This window comes from Quercus suber, unplaced genomic scaffold, assembly GCF_002906115.3.
Source record: "Quercus suber isolate HL8 unplaced genomic scaffold, Cork oak 2.0 scaffold_364, whole genome shotgun sequence".
NCBI lineage: Eukaryota > Viridiplantae > Streptophyta > Magnoliopsida > Fagales > Fagaceae > Quercus > Quercus suber.
Window position 1 is genome coordinate 55,678 of NW_027069816.1, and position 21,568 is coordinate 77,245.

Here is a 21,568-nt window from a genome sequence, read left to right on the forward strand (position 1 = left end):
TGATTTATTTATGCATATGAATGAAAACCAACGTAACTAATTCTTTGATTCGCCTAACACAAAAAGTTCTTAACTTATAATATATTTAAGAGTTCTTTTCTCATGGGACTTTTCTCATTAAGTAACCATTATCATGTTGCTTAATTTATATTAGAAGGATAAGACGGAGGGAGATAAGAGATAAATTGCATCTTGATAAGTTAGTGGTTAGATCCATAGTTTTTGAGGTAGTCGAGACTCGAGTCCAATACTCGTACAAATGGGTTGTTTATTGGTAGCTACTATTTTATTTTTCTTTAAATAAGAAAATAACATAATGAGTCAGGGAAGTTAAAAAAAATAATAATGAGATAAAAGAGGCTTCCCATGTGCAAAAAATTGGGGCTATAGAGTAATATAAATAGAGATAAAAAAAAATGTTTTTTTTTCTTTGATAAACATAAAAAATATGTTATGCTACTACCATTGGTGTGGCCAAGCAAATATGTTTAACAGGATTAAATGAATATGTTCTTTAGGAAAATGCAAGAGATAAGGTAAATTCAAGCCAATAAATTTGTTTAACTCTATTATATTATAATATTTAGCAATATATCAGGAGAGTAAAATATAAAGGTTGAGAAACTTTTCATAGTTTCACGCATGGAACGGAGATAAGATTTTTTATTTTTATTTTTGGTTGAAAGCCCAATAATCCTGAGCAACAATTGCTATTAGTAGAAGTTACATGTGGGCTTGTCTCTTTGATCTTCTATCACATTAATGATGTACAAGAGGAGAAATACAAGAAATATAATTCTGAGCAACAATTGCTATTAATAGAAGTTACATGTGGGTTTGTCTCTTTGATCTTCTGTCACATTAATGATGTATACAAGAGGAAAAATACAAGAAGTATAATTTGCACCAAATTGTTTTTTTGTTACATATTAAGTGTGCGTTTGGATAGTAAACATGTTTGGCGTTTGCATCCAAACTTGGATCCTGTGCAATGTTCATGGAACCCACAAATCTCATTTTTTAACAAAATTTTTATTAAAAATGAGTCACACAGCACTATTCACATATTTAAAAATTATTTTCCTACAGTGTTTTTCAATTTTCAATTTTCAATAATAAGCGGTATCTAAACAAACTCTAAGTGAAATAAGAAAAATAATAGGAGATTAGTGAGAAAGTGATAGAAAGAAAACTTGAAGAGTGCTATCAAATGAAGGAGAATTAGTTTCGAACCTACTGAATTAAAGAGAGAGTATTGGCATCTTTCTTGTTATCAACATGAGGAGTTTTTGGCGAGGGGTTTTTATGTTTTTTGCTCGTGTGGGAGATACTGAATTTTTTGCCCCCTTTCTACCCTAGCCTCTCTTGTGTCCCTTTTTGCCCAGCCACACCATTTGTGGTCTTTTGTTTATTAGCCGAAGAAGGCATCCCTAAATTGCTTGTAAAATAGTGGGTTGGCTTGTAGAATTGAGTTTCGCAATGATCCAAGCCTTGGGCTGCTGATTTTTAGTCTTGGGCGGTGGATTTATAGACTTATTAGGCAATGAATTTTGTAAGTAGTAGTGGGTTTGTGGGAGATTCTACAAATTTTGGTCTTAAATTGATTAAGGTAATATGATTGATCTTGTCTGGTTTGATTTGTTTATAGAAGGGGAACAACAACTTCTAGATCCTCTAAAATTGAGAATTCAAGAAAATAATATATGTATTGTGTACCTCTCATGGGCTAGTAAGCAATCTAAGCCCATTTGCAATGTTACTTATGGAGACCAAAGTGGTTGCCTAAATGTCCTTTTGCGCCCTCCTAACTAGAATTCTTCCATCTTCCACAAGAAAAGGTACACATGGGCTCTCTATTTATTATTTTGGAATAAGTATTTTAACAAGCTCATAGATGTTAAAAAAGTGTCATTAAGGATTTCAATATTATCTTCAATTGCTTAACTCTCTTCATTGCCAATGACAAAAAACTTATATGTTTTAGGTCCAACGGACTAGATTCTGGCAACCTATGACAAAAAGATTGAGACCTGTTGAGTTTTTCATGTAAAGTTATAAGTCTGTACAATGTCCCATAAAAAAAAAAAGTTATAAGTCTAATATGAGAGCCTAAAATTAGCTGAAGAAAACTGAGTTTCTGTAAGTTCAAATGCAAGTTAAATCGATCAAAATGAGTTCGACTCTTTTTCGATTCCAAATTTCATTGATCAAGAATATATTCAATTTTTCATATCTAACGTAATTTATTTAGTTGGTTGTACACATGGGTTTTTGTAACCCTAATGGAGAGATTATATATAGGCTCGTTAAGCATGATTTATTAAGAGTTTGGATAGGCTGCCCTAAGCTTTTCAGAGAATAGATTTGAGCCTCCACCTATTCAGCCAGTGAGAGTTTAAGAGCAAATAGAGAAAAAGCAATACGATGCTGTTACTGCCATAGTGCATATCGTGTTTGAAGCCATAAAGCCATCCCCATGTTTATTGCAAAGATTAAATCTTCAAAAGTTTCTTGGAGTCATAAGCGGGGAGTTCATGTGATAATTTACTAGTAGAAGAGTCCGTAAATTTGAAGTTGTATGCCATCACATTAGTAAGTATTACAAGAGATAGTAGTAGATTTAGTGAATCTATTTACCTTGGGATTGATATTTGATAGGTTAAATCCCTCCAGGTATTATATAGATGTGTTGTATTTTCCACTAAACTTATTGATTTGTTGCTTTATTCATGACATATTTAATCTGTGGCAATTAAGTTAGGAATCAATGTGAATTCATAACCGATAAGTTATTTAAAATTAATTAATTATGCTGTAAAATCAACCAAATGGTCTAAAAAAAAAAAATCCTAACATTAGCCTTGAAAATGATTGGTGAAAGGATTCTCTCTCCAAAGTGGTTAAATTGGCCATCGAAGAAGTCAAATCAAGCTCCAAATCATTATATCCTCTTTTTTTTTTAACTTAATCTGTGTTAGGACATATATGTTTTAACTTGATTAAGAACATATGTCACTTATTTATGTAAATTGGCTAATCCTTTGACAAAACGCACTCTACTTGTAATTGGGTAGTTCTAGGTGTTTTTAATACTTCAAGAAACAATGTTTCAAGGTCAAGTGTTGAAGTCATCAGGTCTGTCCAAGAAAAAGCAAGCTGAAGTGCAAAGTTTTTAAAGCTCGACACCTTCTCGATAGCTACCTCGACACCTGCTATCTGTCGAGATTTAAAATTTCAGATTTCTAATCTGATTTTCTTGGGATCCGTGAATATGTTTTTGAGCTTTCTTTTCTTCTAACCCTAAACATATAAAAGGATTATTTTAAGAGTCGTCAAGTGTGACACAAGTTGCATTAGCATTGAGCAATCTCTGTTCAAGCAAATTGTGATCAAAAGACGAAGTTCTTGACCTAGTTCATCTTCCATCAAGAAGTTGCTGTGTATTTGCACCGTAGGGTTTTGTAACCAAGCATCTTCCTGCTATTCATCATAAAGGATGAACTGAAGAACTTTGCAGCCAACCATTCTTCCTAAGTTGGTGTTCTGAAGCCGCGTACTTGGATCCGCGCATTGGTTAGTCACGTACTTGGGAGCCGTGCATCAAAGGAGGGAACTGTCGCTACAGATCAAGTCCAATTGGGTATTGGGGTAAGGGTTCAACTGTAGTTTGGTAAGGTACTTGGGATTCCTTTACTTGTAACCGCTTGATTTGATAATAGTGGAGTTTCGGGAGTGGTGACCTAAAAATCACCCGATGGGGTTTTTGCCGTTAGGGTTTTCCCCATTCGTAAACAAATCACCGTGTTATTTATTTTCCGCTGCATATTTAGTTGTTGGTGATTTGTTTGTGCTTCCATAAAATTGCATGATTAATTGATTAATTAATTACTTGGCTAAATTAATTAATTAGGGTTAATCACTAGGGGTCATTCAGATTGTGACTTATCAATCTGTAGTGACAATTTCCACCTTTGATGCACGGCTCCCAAGTATGTGACTAACCAATGCACAGATCCTAGTACGCAACTTCAAAACAACAACTTAAGGAAGAGAGGTTGGCTGCAAAGTTTTTCAGTTCATCCTACACGATGAAGATTAGGAAGATGCTTGGTCACAAAACCCTTTGGTGCAAATACACATCAACTTCTTCAGAGAAGATGAACTAGGTCAAGAACTTCGTCTTTGATCACAATTTGCTTGAACAGAGATTGCTCAATGTTGTTGCAACTTGTGTCACACTTGACGGCTCTTAAAACAATCCTTTTATATGTTTAGGGTTTGGAGAAAATAAGGCCCAAAAGCATATTCACGGATCCCAAGAAAATCATATCAAAAAATCTGAAATTATAAATCTCGACAGATAGCAGGTGTCGAGGTAGCTATCGAATAGGTGTCGAGGTAGCTATCGAACAGGTGTCGAGCTTTAATGAATTTGCACTTTAGCTTGCTTTTTCTTGGACAGACTTGATGACTTCAACACTTGGCCTTGAAACCTTGTTTCTTGAAGTATTAAAAACACTTAGAACTACCCAATTACAAGTAGAGTACGTTTTGTCAAAGGATTTAGCCAATTTACATAAATAAGTGACATATGTTCTTAGCAAGTGAAAACACATATGTCCTAACAATCTCCCCCTTTGGCAATCCGTGACAAAACCACAACAAACAAATGAACATATGAGAGAAGTCATAAAACACTAAACTCATATTCACTTGTTGAATACAATAAAATCTATCCTAACACAAACTCTTGAAAAACTTTGCAAGAAGAGAGTTTATGGCAAGTAAACTTTGACAACCTGTACTTCTGAAACACTTTAAACAAAACTCATCAAAGCATCTTGTGTGAAACAGAAATAATAGATTGCATACAAGTATAAAGAACATGTGTATAAAGATAGAAAAGAAACAACATATGAAGAGAGAGGTGAAAGAAACATACATCTATATATAAAGAAAATAAGTACAATGTATGTAAAACTAGTCAAAAGACCTCATATACAAGATCAATGTATCTATAAAGAGTATAAAAGAAAAGATACATCAAAACCTCACTACATCATTTCCTATTTGGAAATCACACTCCAAATAGGAAATGGAATTTGAAACCCTAATGAACCTGGGCACACATACGCATGCGTTGACCATGCGTATGCAATTAAGACCATGAGCACACATACCACCAGACAGAAAAACCCTAGCCGACTTCTTTCACTATAAAACAATTGTGGGAGGCTTCCAAACCTTCATAAAACGTGGTTTAAGCCCAGGAACATTCTATAAGATCCCCAATGACAGAACTCACTCATTTAGAGGTCTCGATGTGGATTAACAAGCTTAATCTCAACTTTAAAGATGCTCTCATCCCTTTTAGTCTTTCTTGTATTTCTTTCTTCCATCAAATCAAAGTGAATAAGCCTCTTCTACGTATTGCCACTGAATTCAATGGTGTGGAATTATGACCCACTCTTGAAGAATTTGGTGCAATCATGGGTGAACGCAACTTCGGTGCTATCATTTTTCCTACTCTCGAGGAAGATCTTTCTAACCTAGCTCATCAACTCTTATGGGTTCCTCTACCTATGGCCAAAAGGTGGTGTAAATCCAACAAATTGAATTCCTTCATGGTTTTCAAGTATTTCTCTAAGATGGATGTCTCTTTGACTAGGGCAAAGCGTTTTCAGCATCCCAACGCCTTTTGCCTTTGTATTCTTGCAAGGTTCTTCTTCGTGCATGAAACACCTCATGTGGATTTTGGAATTTTTATGTTGTTAAGAATCTAAGGAGCAAGAGTCTAATTGCCATCATCTTAGCTGAAACCCTCAATGGTTTGGATGCTGTTCGTAGCGAGGAAGCAACATTCTTTGCGGGGTGTCCCCTTCTTCTTCAGGCATGATCCCTAATTTTTGCCTAGGTTCTCAACCTAGCGAGATTCCTCTAATTATTGCATGGATCACCTTTTGGTTTTTAACCCATCGAGGCTTTTTATATCGTCTTTGAATATTTCTCTCTCTTTTTCCTTTTCTTTTTATCTCTTATTTTTTTCACTCAACACTCATGCTTTCTTTTTCTCTCCCTCAAATATGGCTATACGAGAAGCTTAAATTGCTTTATCCTCCCATTGTTTCTCCTAATATGTATCAACCAAAGCACTACTGTGATCGCAAGCTCAAATATAAAGAGATGGATACCACCAAGCTTACTGAGCTCTTGAAGCATCTTACTTCTTTGTATGTCCAATGGGTGGTAGAATGGTGGTGCATCGAGGCCATGTCTAGCTGTGGTTTTGAAGAAAACTGTGTACCTTTGGTTAGGCTTTGCCATTGCTCTTACTATCCTACATGTCGCATTGTGCGGCAATTCAGTGACCGTCAAGGGGTTCCTTGTGGTAATGGTTCTTTTCATACTTTAGCGTTCGCTGAGAGAATCTTGGGCAAAATTCATGAGACTTGGCTGTGAAGGGCGATGAATATGGACAATCATTTTCCTCAATTTCTCTATCCAACTTTGGGATTCAACGATTGGTTGTCCACTGATATGAGAGGAATCCATAGGGAAAAAAATGATCTCAAGAATTCCAACAAAAGGAAAAGGATTGAGTGACTACCTTGATGTGCCCCAAATTTTACTTTTTTTGCATTTTATGATTCTATACCCTTTCATTTGAGTTAATAAAGGATTAGAATGTTCCAAATCTCCTATTAAAAAAATTTATCATCTTTTAATTTAAGCAATAAGAGAATCTATCAATTTATTATCTTTGCTTATTGTCCTTATTTTTGTTTTCTTTTTCTTTTCTCTTTTCTGCGCCATGTAATTTTTGCCTATAACATTCTTGTGGGAATTTTTGCCATGCCCATGGTCTTTTCCCCTACTTTTTGCCTAGATTGCTCTTTCGGGTTTTCAACCTAGCAGTGTTTCATTGCCCTAAATTTTGCCTAGGCCGCCCTTTTAGGTTTTCAACCTAGCAGGCTTTTCCTTTTCTTTTCTTTTTTTTCTTTTTTTTTTTCTTTCTCAAATATTATATTTCTGGAGCCTATCCAAGTTGATTGGATGAAGCATCTCTTCTTCATCTAAATCCGTAATTCTTGTTGCGTCTCCCGACATGATCTTTTTTATAACAAAAGGCCTAGACCACCTTGGCTTCATCTTTCCTCTTGGATCAAAAGTTTCATCACTAAGCACTTTTAAGACTAGATCTCCCTCCTTAAGGTCTCTAGGTTTCATCGATCAAGGCTAACTATTCATATCTTTCTCTCATCCAATCATCTTCTAGGACTTTGGTCTCCACCAACACACTTAAAGACTGTATCTCAACCTTAATTGGAAGCACCGCTTCACTCTTATAAACCAAAGAGTAAGGGGTTGCCCCAGTTGATGCGCAAATAGAAGTTCTATAACCCCATAAACTGAAAGGAAGCTTCTTGGCCCAATTCCTGTATGTCACTACCGTCTTGGATAAGATGATTTTGATATTCTTGTTGGCTGCTTCTTCGGCCCTATTAGTCTGGGGTCAATATGGTGAAGACTTGTGATGCTCAATATTGTACAACTCTGTGATCCTTCGGACCTCCCCCTCAAAGTGGGAACCATTGTTAGAAACAATCTCTTACGGTACTCCAAACTGGCAAATGATGTTGTTCTCTATGAATCGGGCCACATGTTTGGCCTTCAATATGGAATAGGAAGTTGCCTCTACCCACTTGGTGAAGTAATCAATTGCAACTAGGATGTACTCATGCCCATTTGAGGCTTTAGGAACTATTCTTCCAATCACATCTATGCCCCATTCATAAAAACCATAGAAAGCTCATACTGCATAGCTCACTAGCTGACATATAGTTCAAGTTAGAATGGATTTGGAATTCATGGCAACTCTTCGCAAAGTCCATGCAATCAGTTTCCATCGTATTCCAATAGTACCCTATTGGGTTAAGATAGATTGACCCCGGTTAATTAATTCAATTACCCAAGTTGATTAAATAGGTCAAATTACGTGCAAATCATGGAGGCACCGACAAATCACCAAATAACTAATATGCAACAGAAAATAAATTAACACGATGATTTGTTGAAAAATGGAGAAACCTTTCATAATGCAAAAACCCCACCGGGTGAATTTAAGGCCACCACTACCAAGAATCCACTTGTCAATAATTAAGCAGTTACAGGTATGAGGAATCTTACCACTACCCTAGTCTATCCCAATATACCAACCTATAGTTAAACCTTTGCTCCAATACTCAATTGGACTTGATCTTGTAGTAGTCTTCTTTCTTTTGTCGCACAAATCTCCAACCTGTGACTAACTCCTTTACACGGATCCCAATACGTGATTAACTCCAACAATTTAAATGATTGCTGTTAACTGCAAAGTTCTTCACTTCATCAACAATGAAGATTAGGAAGCACTTTGTTACAAAACCCTAAGGCGTACAAATGCAGTAGCTCCACACAGAGTATATGAGTTCTAGGTTTCTATTTTTGTACTTGATGACTTTTAAAATAAGTCTTATATATGACTAAGATTGGGAGAAAAGAAACCCTAATTATCCAAGTCATCATACGCCGAATTTCAGATCTGAAAATTCTAAAATCGTAGATCTCAATAAATCAAGCTTATGTCAAACTTCTCCATTAAACTTCGATAGCAGTAACTATCAAGCTTCTATCGAGACTTAATGAAACAGTCTTTCTTCACTTGTTTCTTGGATCAACCTTCATGTCTTTACGCTCTGTTTGTTTCGCTGGAAAACCTTCTGTAAAGATAGATTTCCACATTGTTCAGTGTTTGGTAGCACAAAAAAAACCTGGTCAATGGAAAACTATCTTTGGTCAACAGAAAACCCTAATAAAAATAAGGCTTATTTTCTATAGGTTGTTTTCCAAAAAAAAAAATTGGGAAATAATCTCTCTCTCACACGTTGCATCTCCTATAAATATTATCTTCGTCTATAGCCGTGGGAAACATAATTTTTTGGCGCCTTCTCTCTCTCATGGTAAGTTTTCTCACTTTTTCTCCCTTCCCTTTATTTTTTCTCTCCTCACACCCTCACTATCACTAACTCTGGTCTCTCCTCTTCCTATAGATCTCTTTCTCTCTCTAACTATCTCTCTTCTCTCTTTTCTCCATATTTCTCTTCCCCTTTATAACACAATTCTTTAATTAGATTTTTTTTTTCCTTCACTGATTGGTCAATAGCTTCAACTTGCAAAGGAGAAAAAATTTGCAGTGGTAATTATTTCATTTCTCTCTACCAAAATCCCAATTCTTTGCTTTAAATTTTAAGCTCGATTTTCTTTTTTCTCTAAGAAATTTTCAGTTTGATGGATTCCAAGCAGAAGCTACTTTTTTTTTTCGTACATAAAGTGCAAAAAAATAAAATAAAATAAAATAAAGAAGAAGAAGAAAGAATGAATGAAGAAAAAGATGAAAATTTTAAACATAGTACCTATCTTGCTCTAAATTGCTTTTACATGGGACAATCTTTACCGTGGACTAATAATATTGTTATATAATGAATGATAATTGTTTAGGAGAATTGCATTTGTTGGCAAATACTTTTTTTGTTGGCAGATTCTATGCAGTGATGATATATTATACAGTACATTATGTAAATACATAATTTAGAGTAATATTGAAGACTTGTAGTTGACCATAGTAGACAATTAGTATACCAACAAAAAGAGTAGACAATTAAAAGTTATTGTTATTTATACTTATTGAAAATGTATTCCCTTATCAAATTTATACGTATATATATATAGACAAATGGTTGATTTATGCATGTGCGTGTGTGTGTGTACGTACATTACTGTCTATATATATGAACAAGATGAGTGGTAGAGATCATGAAAATTTGACTACTAATTAATTTTGATTGTATCTATTGTCAAAATTTTAAAATGAAAACCAAATTCATTCTTAGTTTTTTATTTATAATGATTACATTAGTTAGTTTATATAATATACATGTTTTTAATTCTACAAGAAATATTTTTAAAAAATTGCATAACAAACACTAGAAAACATTCTCAAGCTCATTTTCAAGATCGTTACCAAACACTGGAAAATGAGACAGTTTTCTAGAAAATGCTCTTTGGAAAATGAACCATTTTCCAGAAAACTTTAATACTAAAACAAATAGAGCATTAATGATACTACTTGATATGTTTGAACAACATACTTCTTGATATATTAAACCTAACTTAGGGCCAAAATGGGGATATACCCCTTTCGCTAAAACTTTCCAGTAAAATGCCCCACGTTTAAAAGTATTTAAGGATATGCCCCTATTTTAAACTCGATTTTCCAAAAATTGAGTTTCAATGAAAAACTCGATTGGCAAAAATCAAGTTATAGGCAATCAAAAAAAAAAATCCTGCATGGAACTCGAGTTCCATGTAAGATTTTTCAAACAACTCGATTTTCGACAAATCGAGTTTTTCATTGAAACTCAATTTTCTAAAAATTGAGTTTCAAAACAGGGGCATATCCCTAAATAGTTTCAAACAAGGGACATTTTGCTAGTAAGTTTTGGTGAAAATGGTATTTTGCCATTTTAGCCCCCAACTTAGATCTATCCAAATACAAGTAAAGTGCGTTTTGTCAAAGGATTAGCCAATTACATAGAAAATATGATCCTAACATACCCCATCCTCAAAATCTTCTTTGCCAACATCCTCCCATTCATGTGAGGACCACAAATTCCTCGATGGATTTCTTTGATGGTCTTTCTAGCCACATATTTCAAATAAATTTTGCCAATAGGATCAACTATCTTGATAACCTTCCATCCTAACAACTATCCATACTTGAAATGGTAGGATGACTTGTCTCAATTTCTATACAACCCACACAAGTGCAAAGCATGACTTCTCTATGGGTGTGTATCTAGTCTCATAGTTGTGGAACCTCTTGCTCAACTAATATACAACTCTTTCAATCTTATCACCATTTTCTTATGCTAACACGCTCCCTACTGCATCCTCTATGATTGAGAGATAGAAGAACAAAGGCTTCCGAGGTTTTGGAGGTACCAAGATAGGTGGGTGGAGAAGATACTCTTTGATAAGCTCAAAGGCTTTCTGACATTCATCATTCCATGTATGGGGTTCATTCTTCCTCAAAAGTTTGAAGATGGGTTCACAAGTGAAGGTGAGTTTGGTGATGAATCGACTAATGTATTGCAATCTGCCTAGGAATCCCCTTATCTCCTTTTCACTTTTAGGTCTTGGCATGTCCAATATGGCTTTGATCTTGGATGGGTCAACTTCTATCCCCCTATCACTTACTAGGAAGCCTAGTAATTTTCCCACAGTTCCCCCAAAAGTACACTTCTGTGGGTTCGACCTCCGTCTATACTCCTCAATCCTCTCAAAGAACTTCCTCAAATTAGTGATGTGACTTTCTCTATCCTTGGACTCCACAATCATGTCATCAACATATACCTCCACCTTGTTGTGCATCATGTCATGCAACAAGTCTATGGCCATCCTTTGGTAGGTTGCTCCTGCGTTCTTGAGCTCAAATGGCATCACTGTGTAATAATAGATCTCTCATTCAATGGTAAAAGTAGTCTTGGTCATGTCTATAGGAGCCATTTTGATTTGGTTATATCCTAAGAAACCATCCATGAGAAACATCAAGGCACTACCAGCAGTGTTATCTACCAAGACATCTATGTGAGGTAAAAGGAAGTCATCCTTAGGGTAGGCTTTGTTTAGTTCTCTAAAGTCCACACACATCCTCACTTTCCCATCCTTCTTAGGTATAGGCACAACATTGGCTATCCATTCGGCTTGGTGTACGGGTCTAATGAACCCTAATTTCAACTACTTGGTGACTTCCTCTTTGATCTTAAGAAGTCATTCAGTTCTTATGCGTCTCAATTTTTGCTTGATAGGCACCATGTGAGAATGAGTATCAATGTAATGCTATGCTATCTTAGGATCAATACCAAGCATATTTTCGTAAGATCATGCAAGCACTTCTTGGAATTCAGTGATGAGTTCTTTGAGATCTTTTCTTTCTTGTTCATTCAGAGTTGAGCCAATTTTAATTAAGCGTGGATTCTCATTATTGCCCAAATTAAGAGTGTCAAAAGTTGGTTCCATAGGTTCAATTTTCATTTTGAAATTCATTAGAATCATTTAAGTGTAGAATTTCAATATTACGGGACACATCAAAATAAGCCAAATCAAAAATTCATCTTATTAAAAATGTTGAAAAGTACATTGGAACTTGCATTACAAGACATCTTTCACATGCTTAGAAAACCCAACCCAAGTCCATTTGCTAAGTTGCCCATTGGTAGGCATGCTGAATTCTGTCTTTCCTTCCTTTAGGTGCCCTTGGCATCTTCTTCACCTTCTCCCTCGAACAAAGTCTTTAGCTCTATAGACCAATCTTTTTTTCCCATGGCTTCCATATGCACAATGCCTTGAATAACTCATCAAGGCCTTCTTCTTGGTAAAAAAATGTGCAATTTTCCTCTCCACATGTCCAATCAAGCTCAATATCAGTGTAGTAATATATGAGTCTAAACTTGTCGTCATCTTCTTCTTCATCATCTTCATCCTCGTCTTAGGCCAAGACAAAGTACCGCTCATCGTCAGGAGGTGGGGCGGTGTCTTGTTCAATCAAAATGCGAGCAGGGACGACTTGGGTTGTTCCAACCGTCGAGGTCCAATTTGGCAGTCATGATCTTCCTAAGATTCCGTGTTTCTCATTTCAGAAAAGTCATTGACATGAACCCTTGTGAAGGTCCATGGCCCAGGAATATGCTTAGTACCGGGAAAAGCAAACGGACCATTCCTTCAATCATCACATGGTCAACCTCCTCTTAAGTCATGTGATTAGACATCGTGCCATGTAGGAAATCTGGAAGAAGCTATCAAAAGTATGAAGGAATGTCTCCTAACAAAAGCTTCTTTTATTTAGATGTTCTTAGAAAATCTTTAAGTCCATTTTAATGAAGGCCCAATTATAAAATCACTTACTTTCCTCTCATGAACCTTGCCTCTTGTTTCATATGGGCTTGGTTCATTTATAATAAAGCTCTCATCTTACGCTCATGGGCTTTCATTAGAATGTGCTTAGAGATTTTCAACCCTTTGACTCAAACATGGGCCAAAAGGCCCAATTATAAAATCACTTACTTTCCTCTCATGAACCTTGCCTCTTGTTTCATATGGGCTTGGTTCATTTATAATAAAGCTCTCATCTTACGCTCATGGGCTTTCATTAGAATGTGCTTAGAGATTTTCAACCCTTTGACTCAAACATGGGCCAACAATGTATTCATCACCTTTGGGCTATTCCTTTTTCCTATTCATTATCATCATTCTTTTTGAAGTAGCCTCCTAGCTAGAATATATTGTGGCCTTCCACTCAAATCCTATGAATCTCTCATCATTTTGAGCCTTTACATGCAACAAAGAGGCCCAAGATTAGGGAAATTCATACTGACTTTGTAGGATCTTGCTTGCTAGGTCCATAGCATATTTGTTACCTAAGGCCCCAAACTTTCTTTCTCAAGAGGCCTTCGATTTTGGGCTTATGATAGCAAATAAGCTATGATCCTATGAACCTTTCAAGTTAAGACATACCTTTTTATTTTGGGATAAGCCTATTATATATGAGAACTCTTTTTCTTTTCATCCCATTGCTTTAGGGTATGCCATAAGTTTTGGACCATCCTTTCAAATTTTACATCTTTTATTTGTCCCTTAGAATTAGGTGAACACAACATATATGGTTGAACAAACAAGAGATATAAAGGGTACCCTCTTTAGATAGGATCTAAGATCTCTCTAAGTGTGGTAAGCTCCTTAAAGTTAAAGGGATAGATCAATAGGTCACTCACAACTAGATGGGTCATGATTCCAACCTTAGGCCTAAATGGACCGTAATGGATTGGTGGCAAACCGTTAATATACTCAAAGCCAATTATAGGCAATGGTATGGATTGTAAGTTGGTGGGATGAATTTCAGAAAATTTTGGCCCGAATGGAGCCTCCACTTTCCCACTCATCACTAACCATGGAAAAAGGACAAAAGAACCAAGTGAAAGCGTGCACAAACAATATTAAACGAGCCTTTATCAAGATTAAGAAATGGAACACATTGGAATCAAACTCTCTATCCCCAATGGGGTCACCATTGTGGGCGCAAGCACCCGCGACGATGCATTTAGGGTTTCCCCAAGTCCGTGGGAAGTACGCCTTGGCCTAGGGTGGACCATGTCAGAAGGTGTAAATAGAGTTGCCACCTAGTTAAAGTCTAGGAACCATAAATATAACACCCTTTGTAGAAGGACTGATCTTTACCAGAGCACTTGTTCGGAGTTTAGGTATAGGGATGGGAAAGTGTAGGCACACAATCCCACCTAACCCATGGGTCGACTTCCACTCATTGTGTTTCAAATCTTAATCTCATTAAAAGCTCATTTAACATGGTATTCTAATTCACACACACACACACACTAAAATGCATCTAAAGTAATTAACATGGTATAATCATCCCCAAACCTAGCATTTATCTATCATGGCATATAAGCATATATCTCAAAGGGAAAAAACATCATAAGGCAAATCAAGATAATCATGTTATAGCATCTAAACATCAAAGCATGGGATTCAATCAATTACAACATGTTCATCACCCATATCATATTCACCAACCAAATGCATGTTCATTGATAATGCATGGCTTACCTCACTTACCTCACTACATCACAACACCTATGCATCAATGCATGATCATATTCAAATGCATATTCATGGTATTTAAACAAATTAAAACCCTAATAAGCATAAAAAAGAAAAAACAAAGCAAAGCAAAACAAAACAAAACATGGTAAACATATGTATACAAATATGAAAACTAGATTAAACAGAGGCTAAACATGTAGATAAAACAAAGGAAAACCAACAGAATGTGAATTAGAGTTTATGGGCAATAGTATGCATGCGCATACATAGGGCATGTGAACGCAGCTCATATGTTTGCGTATGCATACTACGAGTATGTGTACGCATGCAAGCAGCATGTGCACGCATACACACCCTTAGAACCCTAGCCCAGAAACTACATAATAGAAACACAAAAACAAAGAATTTAACAACCTAACATGCTCAGAATAAAAACACAAAGCAAACCTAAACTAAAAAAACATATTAAAGCAAACAAAACACATATATAAACATAAGGTCAAAAGAAAAGTAAAGAAAAGCGAAGAGCCAAAGTTAGAAACTTTACCTCAACATTAGAATTAGCTAGACCTTGATTTTCACAGTTCCCCTCTGTCAATCTATACACAACCAAATCAAAGATGAGTTAGTAAACTTAGAACTCAAAAATCAAGACCAGAAGAGGTCCCATTCAAACAAAATTTGACTTGAGGATGTTTGTGAAAAATTCCCTCTTTTATTCATTATTTTCTAGTGAATCTTATGTGTTTTACCACTGGAATTCGTCCTCTTTGAAAAAGTGCTTTTTATGGCTATATATAGTTGAAAAATAGGGATTTGGGGTGACTACCAGACGATGTGAGATCCATTCTAAACCTAATTTAAATGTAGAAAACTTATCTTACATAGTTTCTAGAACCCTAGCATATGCACGCATGCATGTGTATGTGTACGCATGCTTCATGCATGCATGCGCAAAGCTTGAGCATGCGTGCGCATATGCATGTATGCATATACTTGCTCTAGGGTTTCTGTGGTCTTTATTTTCCAAAAATAGTTTATTGAATCCAAAAATAAGTTATATTTTCCATTAACACTTTCCTCAAGTCAATTTTCATCTAATTGGGCCCTAAATCAACCTTAAATTTCAAACCACATATAAGTAAATTAAATTCGGACCAAACCATAAGTGAGTAAGTTGTAATTTACCCTAATTTTAAATATAAGTTTAAATTGAAGTTAAATTTAAACCAAAAGATCTTGATATGAGTTGTCAAGATCAGTAGTGGAGTAATTTAAACTTAGTGGTTGAGAATTTTAGGTACCACTCATCTAGCAGTGGATTTGTCTGTATTGGTATTTAAATACTCCTATAGCAGTCAGATAATTAATCACTAAGAGTGAGTATTGTAAGAACCAAAAAAAAAAAAAATACATATGTTTTCTTTAAGGTTCATTTGGTTGAGGAGATGGAAAAGTTCAAGAATAGAAAATTATAGAAGAATGGAAAAATTGAAAGATAGAAAAGATTTAGTTTTCCCTCATTTGTGTTTGGCTGAAAGAGTAGAAAAGTGGAGAGATGGAAAATTTTTTGTTTAGTTGAGAAGAAAAATGAGAGGATAAAAAATGAAGTTTGTATAAATTTACAATTACATCCTTATTAAATAAAACAAAAAAAAATAACACATTTTTTTATTAAAAAATTTTGTACGAGCACTTCACTTTTTTTATTATTTTATTAAAAAGCAAATGACAGAAGGATCCAAAAATAATGAGAAAAAAAGAGGGGAAGAAACAGATAAAAACAACAACAACAAAAAGACAAAAATGTGAGATGAGCACCCAAAAAAACAAAAACCTCAATACCAAAACCAACGAACAGTATAAATAAAAAGAAATGGAAAAAATTTATCCCAAAAAAAAAAAAAAAAAAAAGAAACAGAAAAACAAAAAGAATAAAAAGACAAAAATTTTTGATTCTCTGATACAAATCAGCCAAGGAGCAGAGCTACCAGGGAAAAAAGAGAGGCAGCCCAGGATATTAAATATATTATAAACACTGCAATTCAATCTCTGCATATCTTTTTCTCTGTCCCCTTTGCACAATTTCAGTGTTCACATACAACAAAGCTAAAATCAACAGCAGACCAGTCCTAAGAAATTTTAGAACCCCAGTGCAATAAGTTTACCTAACTGCAAGATCAATATCAAATAGTGTAATATTTCCTTTGAAAGAAAACCCTAATCTTATCTCTTTTGGTGCAGGTGATCTATTAAGGACTAAGGAGTGAATTTTAAATGCAAATATGGCTTTGAGACTCATCATGCGCAGCTTATAAGAAAACTTTTATCATCACATATGACCCTTCAAAACATTATACTGTATGCACCAGGACCAAAAGATCCAGATCCAAGGGCAAACCACCTCACAGTTGTCTCTACACCTTTTGGCCATTTGATTTTTGACAATTAGCTCCAGTACTTTTGTTAATTTTACAATATGCAGAGGGACCAAGTTGAACAAGAGAGTACAACATATTGCCACAGATAAGGACAAGTGCCATCCTCATCAACAAGGAACATTTATTAAAAATAAAAAGGCACCTGGACTCACATCATTCGTAATCTTAAAACTTAAAATACATTTAAACTGAATTTGACTTCAGATAAAAACTCACTCCTGATCTTGAGATCTAACAAATATTTTATTGGGTGAGTCAACAAAGAGCTCATTTATTTCCAATGTACTTATTATTTATATTATTATTTTTATAAGTAATAAGAAATTTTATTGAAAGAGGAGAATCCCCAAGTACAAATGGTGCATACAAAAGGTTCACTATCCAACATACTTCCATTTTAGCATGCCAAGTGTTCTAGAATAGCAGATGGAAACGAAGGGACATCAAGCTGACCTAACTCCTTCAAAATCATGTCATAGATAGGAATGCTGCAAGCTAACCCTACTTCATCAGAAAGAAAATTCAAGTTCACAACATGTCTAACTGAGTATGTTCAAGCCTATAGATAAAAAAGTTTGAGCACATGGAGAGAGTAGAAGAATATAAATTGTTAGATAAAGCATTTAAAATAAAATTCTTAGGGAGATGAGAGGAAAAACTATGATGGGGGTCAAGGAAAATAAGTTAATGAAATGCATCTAACATAAATAATTTATATGATAGATTTAAATGCCAACAAATGGGTTTTCCATGAGCAGCAGATGCAGGACAAAGGAGGGATTTATTTGTCCTTTATAGAAAAAAGGGGGAGGGGGTGGGGTTGGTAAATTCTTGTAGATTGAAACATCTATTTAAAAAAGTAAAAAAAAAAAAAAAAAAAAACTGATTTTGATCAATTTGAAAAGGAGGAATGGCAGGAAGGGAGGGAAATCAGCCTGATGAAGCTGAAAAGGGTATTCCCAACTAAAATATTTGCCATTTCATACCCATGACAACATCTCTAATCGAAAGGCAGTTTCTAGTAAATTGGTTTGACGGTCCACATTGGTACCTAATATATGGTACTTTTGCATGTTCCAAAATTATTAAAAGATAATCTAGCAACATTAGGGATACCAGATAATCAAATGTACCGTTTCTGCACCAAAACAAGAGCCACAATATTTTTCATTGTGTTCAAGCCTGCCACCATGTTTCTGTAAGGGCTTGTCAATCTGCATTAGGGAAAGGGTGAAGATAAGAATAAAGAGATGGAAAGCAAACACAAGCAGAGAAGGCTAAGGATTTTCTCTTTTTCCAATGAACTATTGTGTTGAGAAAAAATCGTCAAAGCAAAGAAAAATTTTATACTTAGCTTAAATCATGAAAACAAATAAACAGAGCATCAGAAAATAGGATAACAAAATTCGAACTGTATTCCTACTTAATATGATAACAACTGCCAATCCAAAGCCCATCTGTTATGGTTCCCCAATTTGTAGCCAAATAAGCAGGCACCATGTCATCCATAGACAAGCCTAACAGAACAATAGGTTTGAAACTAATCCTTCAAACCATTTGCTGACTAAACAACATCTACCACAGTTCATACTACAATAGGCCCACCTCTTACTTAAATCTATAATCCACTATGGAAGCAACTCATTCACCAAGTATCAAAGCACTTTCTCGTGCAGCCAATTCAATCGCGGATTCATTCTTATGTGGATGCTTGAGTTGTGTATTGGTGTGTGTGTGTGTGTGTGTATAAATTGGTATCCATCTGATACAAGATATGTTAAAAACAAATGCTTACTGAAGAAGTGTGCCACAGAATTGTTTTCTTACTAACCTTTGGTGCACCAATCCCATCCTGCCTAACTTCTATTACATTACTATGAGCATCGATTCTTTTCTTGAAAATATCATGTCTCTGCAAGTAAAACAATGCATCATTCATCCTAAATTAGCAAGAGCAAACAAGTATCAAATTCAGGAGCACTTGTCAGATTCAATAAGAAAGAAATGGTGTAAGTATTCAAATTTTCAAATGCTAGGCATGTCTTCATTATTATTCAACTAGTATTATTAAGGCTAAAAATTAATCAATAAGAAGACATTGCTTGCAGTACATACTATATCAAGGTGTTGCTCTCCACTTATGTCCATGGCATCAAGACTGAGTAAATTGACATCTCAAAATAGNTACGCATCCAGTTTCCGAAGCTTATGAAGAACATTGTCCATGCCGACACAACAACACCACCAAAACACGACCAAAATCTCTCTCTCTCTCTGTTTTTTCAGAACACAAAAAAAGTGAGTTCCCAGGGTTTAGTGTTTCTCGGAGGTTGACCGGTGCTTCCAATTTTATTACAAATACAAGAGTGACGCAACACGCATTTCTGATTGGCTGTTTTTCCGTGACATGTCATTGTTTATTATTATTATATTATTGAATAAATGATTAATGCTACTATACTTTTCTAAGTAAATCCTAGGTGTCCCAGCTGTTATTCGTATTAATCTTGACTGTATTATTTATATTAATTTTTTATCTATTAATAATAATTTACCACTTAAGATTTGTTGTAAAAATATAATATAAAATAACATCATTGAGTACAATAACTCTGAGGTGACAAGCTCTTAATGATTAATAATTAGTTATTTTCTCTTATTGTTTAAAATTACACTATATTAATATAAGAGTTAAATCTTTTTATAGTGTACTTTAAGTTAAGTAATGTGTTTGAACTTGTAATTAAGTGTTGGTTTAACAATTACTTTGTTTCTTAAAAAAAAAAAAATCACTAATCATATTATGATTAATATGAGTGTACTGCTATTAATGTGAATGGATTTGTATTAAGTGCCTAAAGTTAGATGGACTTTTTTTTTTTTTTTAGAATCAAGTTAGTTGGACTTGGACAACCCAAAAATGACATTTATTATTCATGGGTCAATTTGGTCCAACTTGGCGCCTAATAATAAGTCAGTTGACTGGATTGGTCTGTTTTTATTCTTTACCGTAACTAGAAGTCTAAAAGTGGAAAGTAGGATGACTTGAAGATCTTTAATCGGGTCCAGAATGGATAAGGCTTTTAGATGGGTTTTTATAAAGCCCAATGAAAGCTGGTCGTCACTCAACTTGCGTTACAACCCACGTAGTATTTTCATTTTGGAAAATAATTTGATTTTATTATCTAGATTAGATGATTAGAACTTTTTACAAGTGAAATTATCAAAAGAAATGTTATGTCCACAATATTTTTATAATAAATTTTAAATGACAAGTTGTTACTAATTATTACTGGTGGATAAAAAATAATTTTAATAGTAGATTCAAATTAAAATTAATAACAATTTACTATCTAAAATTTATTGTGAAAATGTTATGGATAATAGCACTACTCAAATATCAATTAATTTTTTCTCAAAAAAAAAAAATCAATTAATTTGTGTCAACACCCAACCTCTAATTTTATTTTAGCAAGGACACCCCACATAAAAGAGTTAAAAAAGAAAAGAAAAGAAAAGAAAAAGAAGCCAATACCAATTCTAACACCGCCAAACCACAATTGATATTTCTTTAAGAAATAAAAATAAAAAATAATAATAATAATAATAAAAACCACTTTTCTGTTTAGTTTCTGGAATCTGGAATCTAAAATTACTTTGATAATCACGTGGGTCCATAATTGACCATTGGCATGTAAATTCACATCACATGCAGAGTGCAGACGCAGTCATTATGCCCAATTAAAGGTAAATTGGTGTCTTCCAAGTGCAGAACAGTGCTTGGAGCATTATTTTACAAAAGATTAATTTTGATTGATAAAGATGTAGTCTGTAGTGCAGACATGCATGTGTGGTTGTTGGTACCCATTTTTTAACATTATGGGCCAGCAAACAAGACCCCAAGCCCAGTTGTAAAAGCCCAAAAAAGCAGGGAAAGAGAGTGAAGAATCGGCCTAGCGATCAAAAAGGAGGACTCGCTGCAGAATACGCAAAGATAAGATAATTAACAGAGGCCTGGTCAGGAAAAAAAACAATTCTCACCGCGTAGCCCATAAGAAAAGAGGAAAGCAGACCCACGAGAGACCCAAAACGCATTGAAAAAGAGGAAGCCCACTAAGAAAAGCTCCTGCAGGATGGTCCATGAATTTCAAATAAGCCCAAAGAGTCACAGGCGTTGTGTATAAGAACAGTAGAGTCCTCGAACATTCCTAGAAAAGGAAAAGAAGAAAAAAACGTGAGGGAGTACAAGGGCATTAAATGCAATACGCCAATTCCTGAATTTTGGATATTGAGCTGTGTGAAAGGAAGAATGGGTTCTGCTCCGCCGTATCCCAAACCCAGAGGAGGAGAGGAGGACTTACTAAGTTCGGGAGCTATGGCTTGGTGGAGGGGAGGGAAGTCTTTGGTTCTTG

General features: G+C 35.0%; 1 long non-coding RNA gene across 1 annotated transcript; it reads right to left on the reverse strand.

The window, feature by feature from the left end:
• Nucleotides 1-18,150: 18,150 nt before the first annotated feature.
• Nucleotides 18,151-19,324, reverse strand: LOC136061924 (uncharacterized). Its single transcript, XR_010623775.1, has 3 exons — nt 19,272-19,324; nt 18,988-19,068; nt 18,151-18,370 (listed from the first exon to the last, which is right to left on the reverse strand). It is a non-coding gene; the product is annotated as an uncharacterized LOC136061924 (long non-coding RNA).
• Between the last annotated feature and the right edge of the window lie 2,244 nt (nt 19,325-21,568).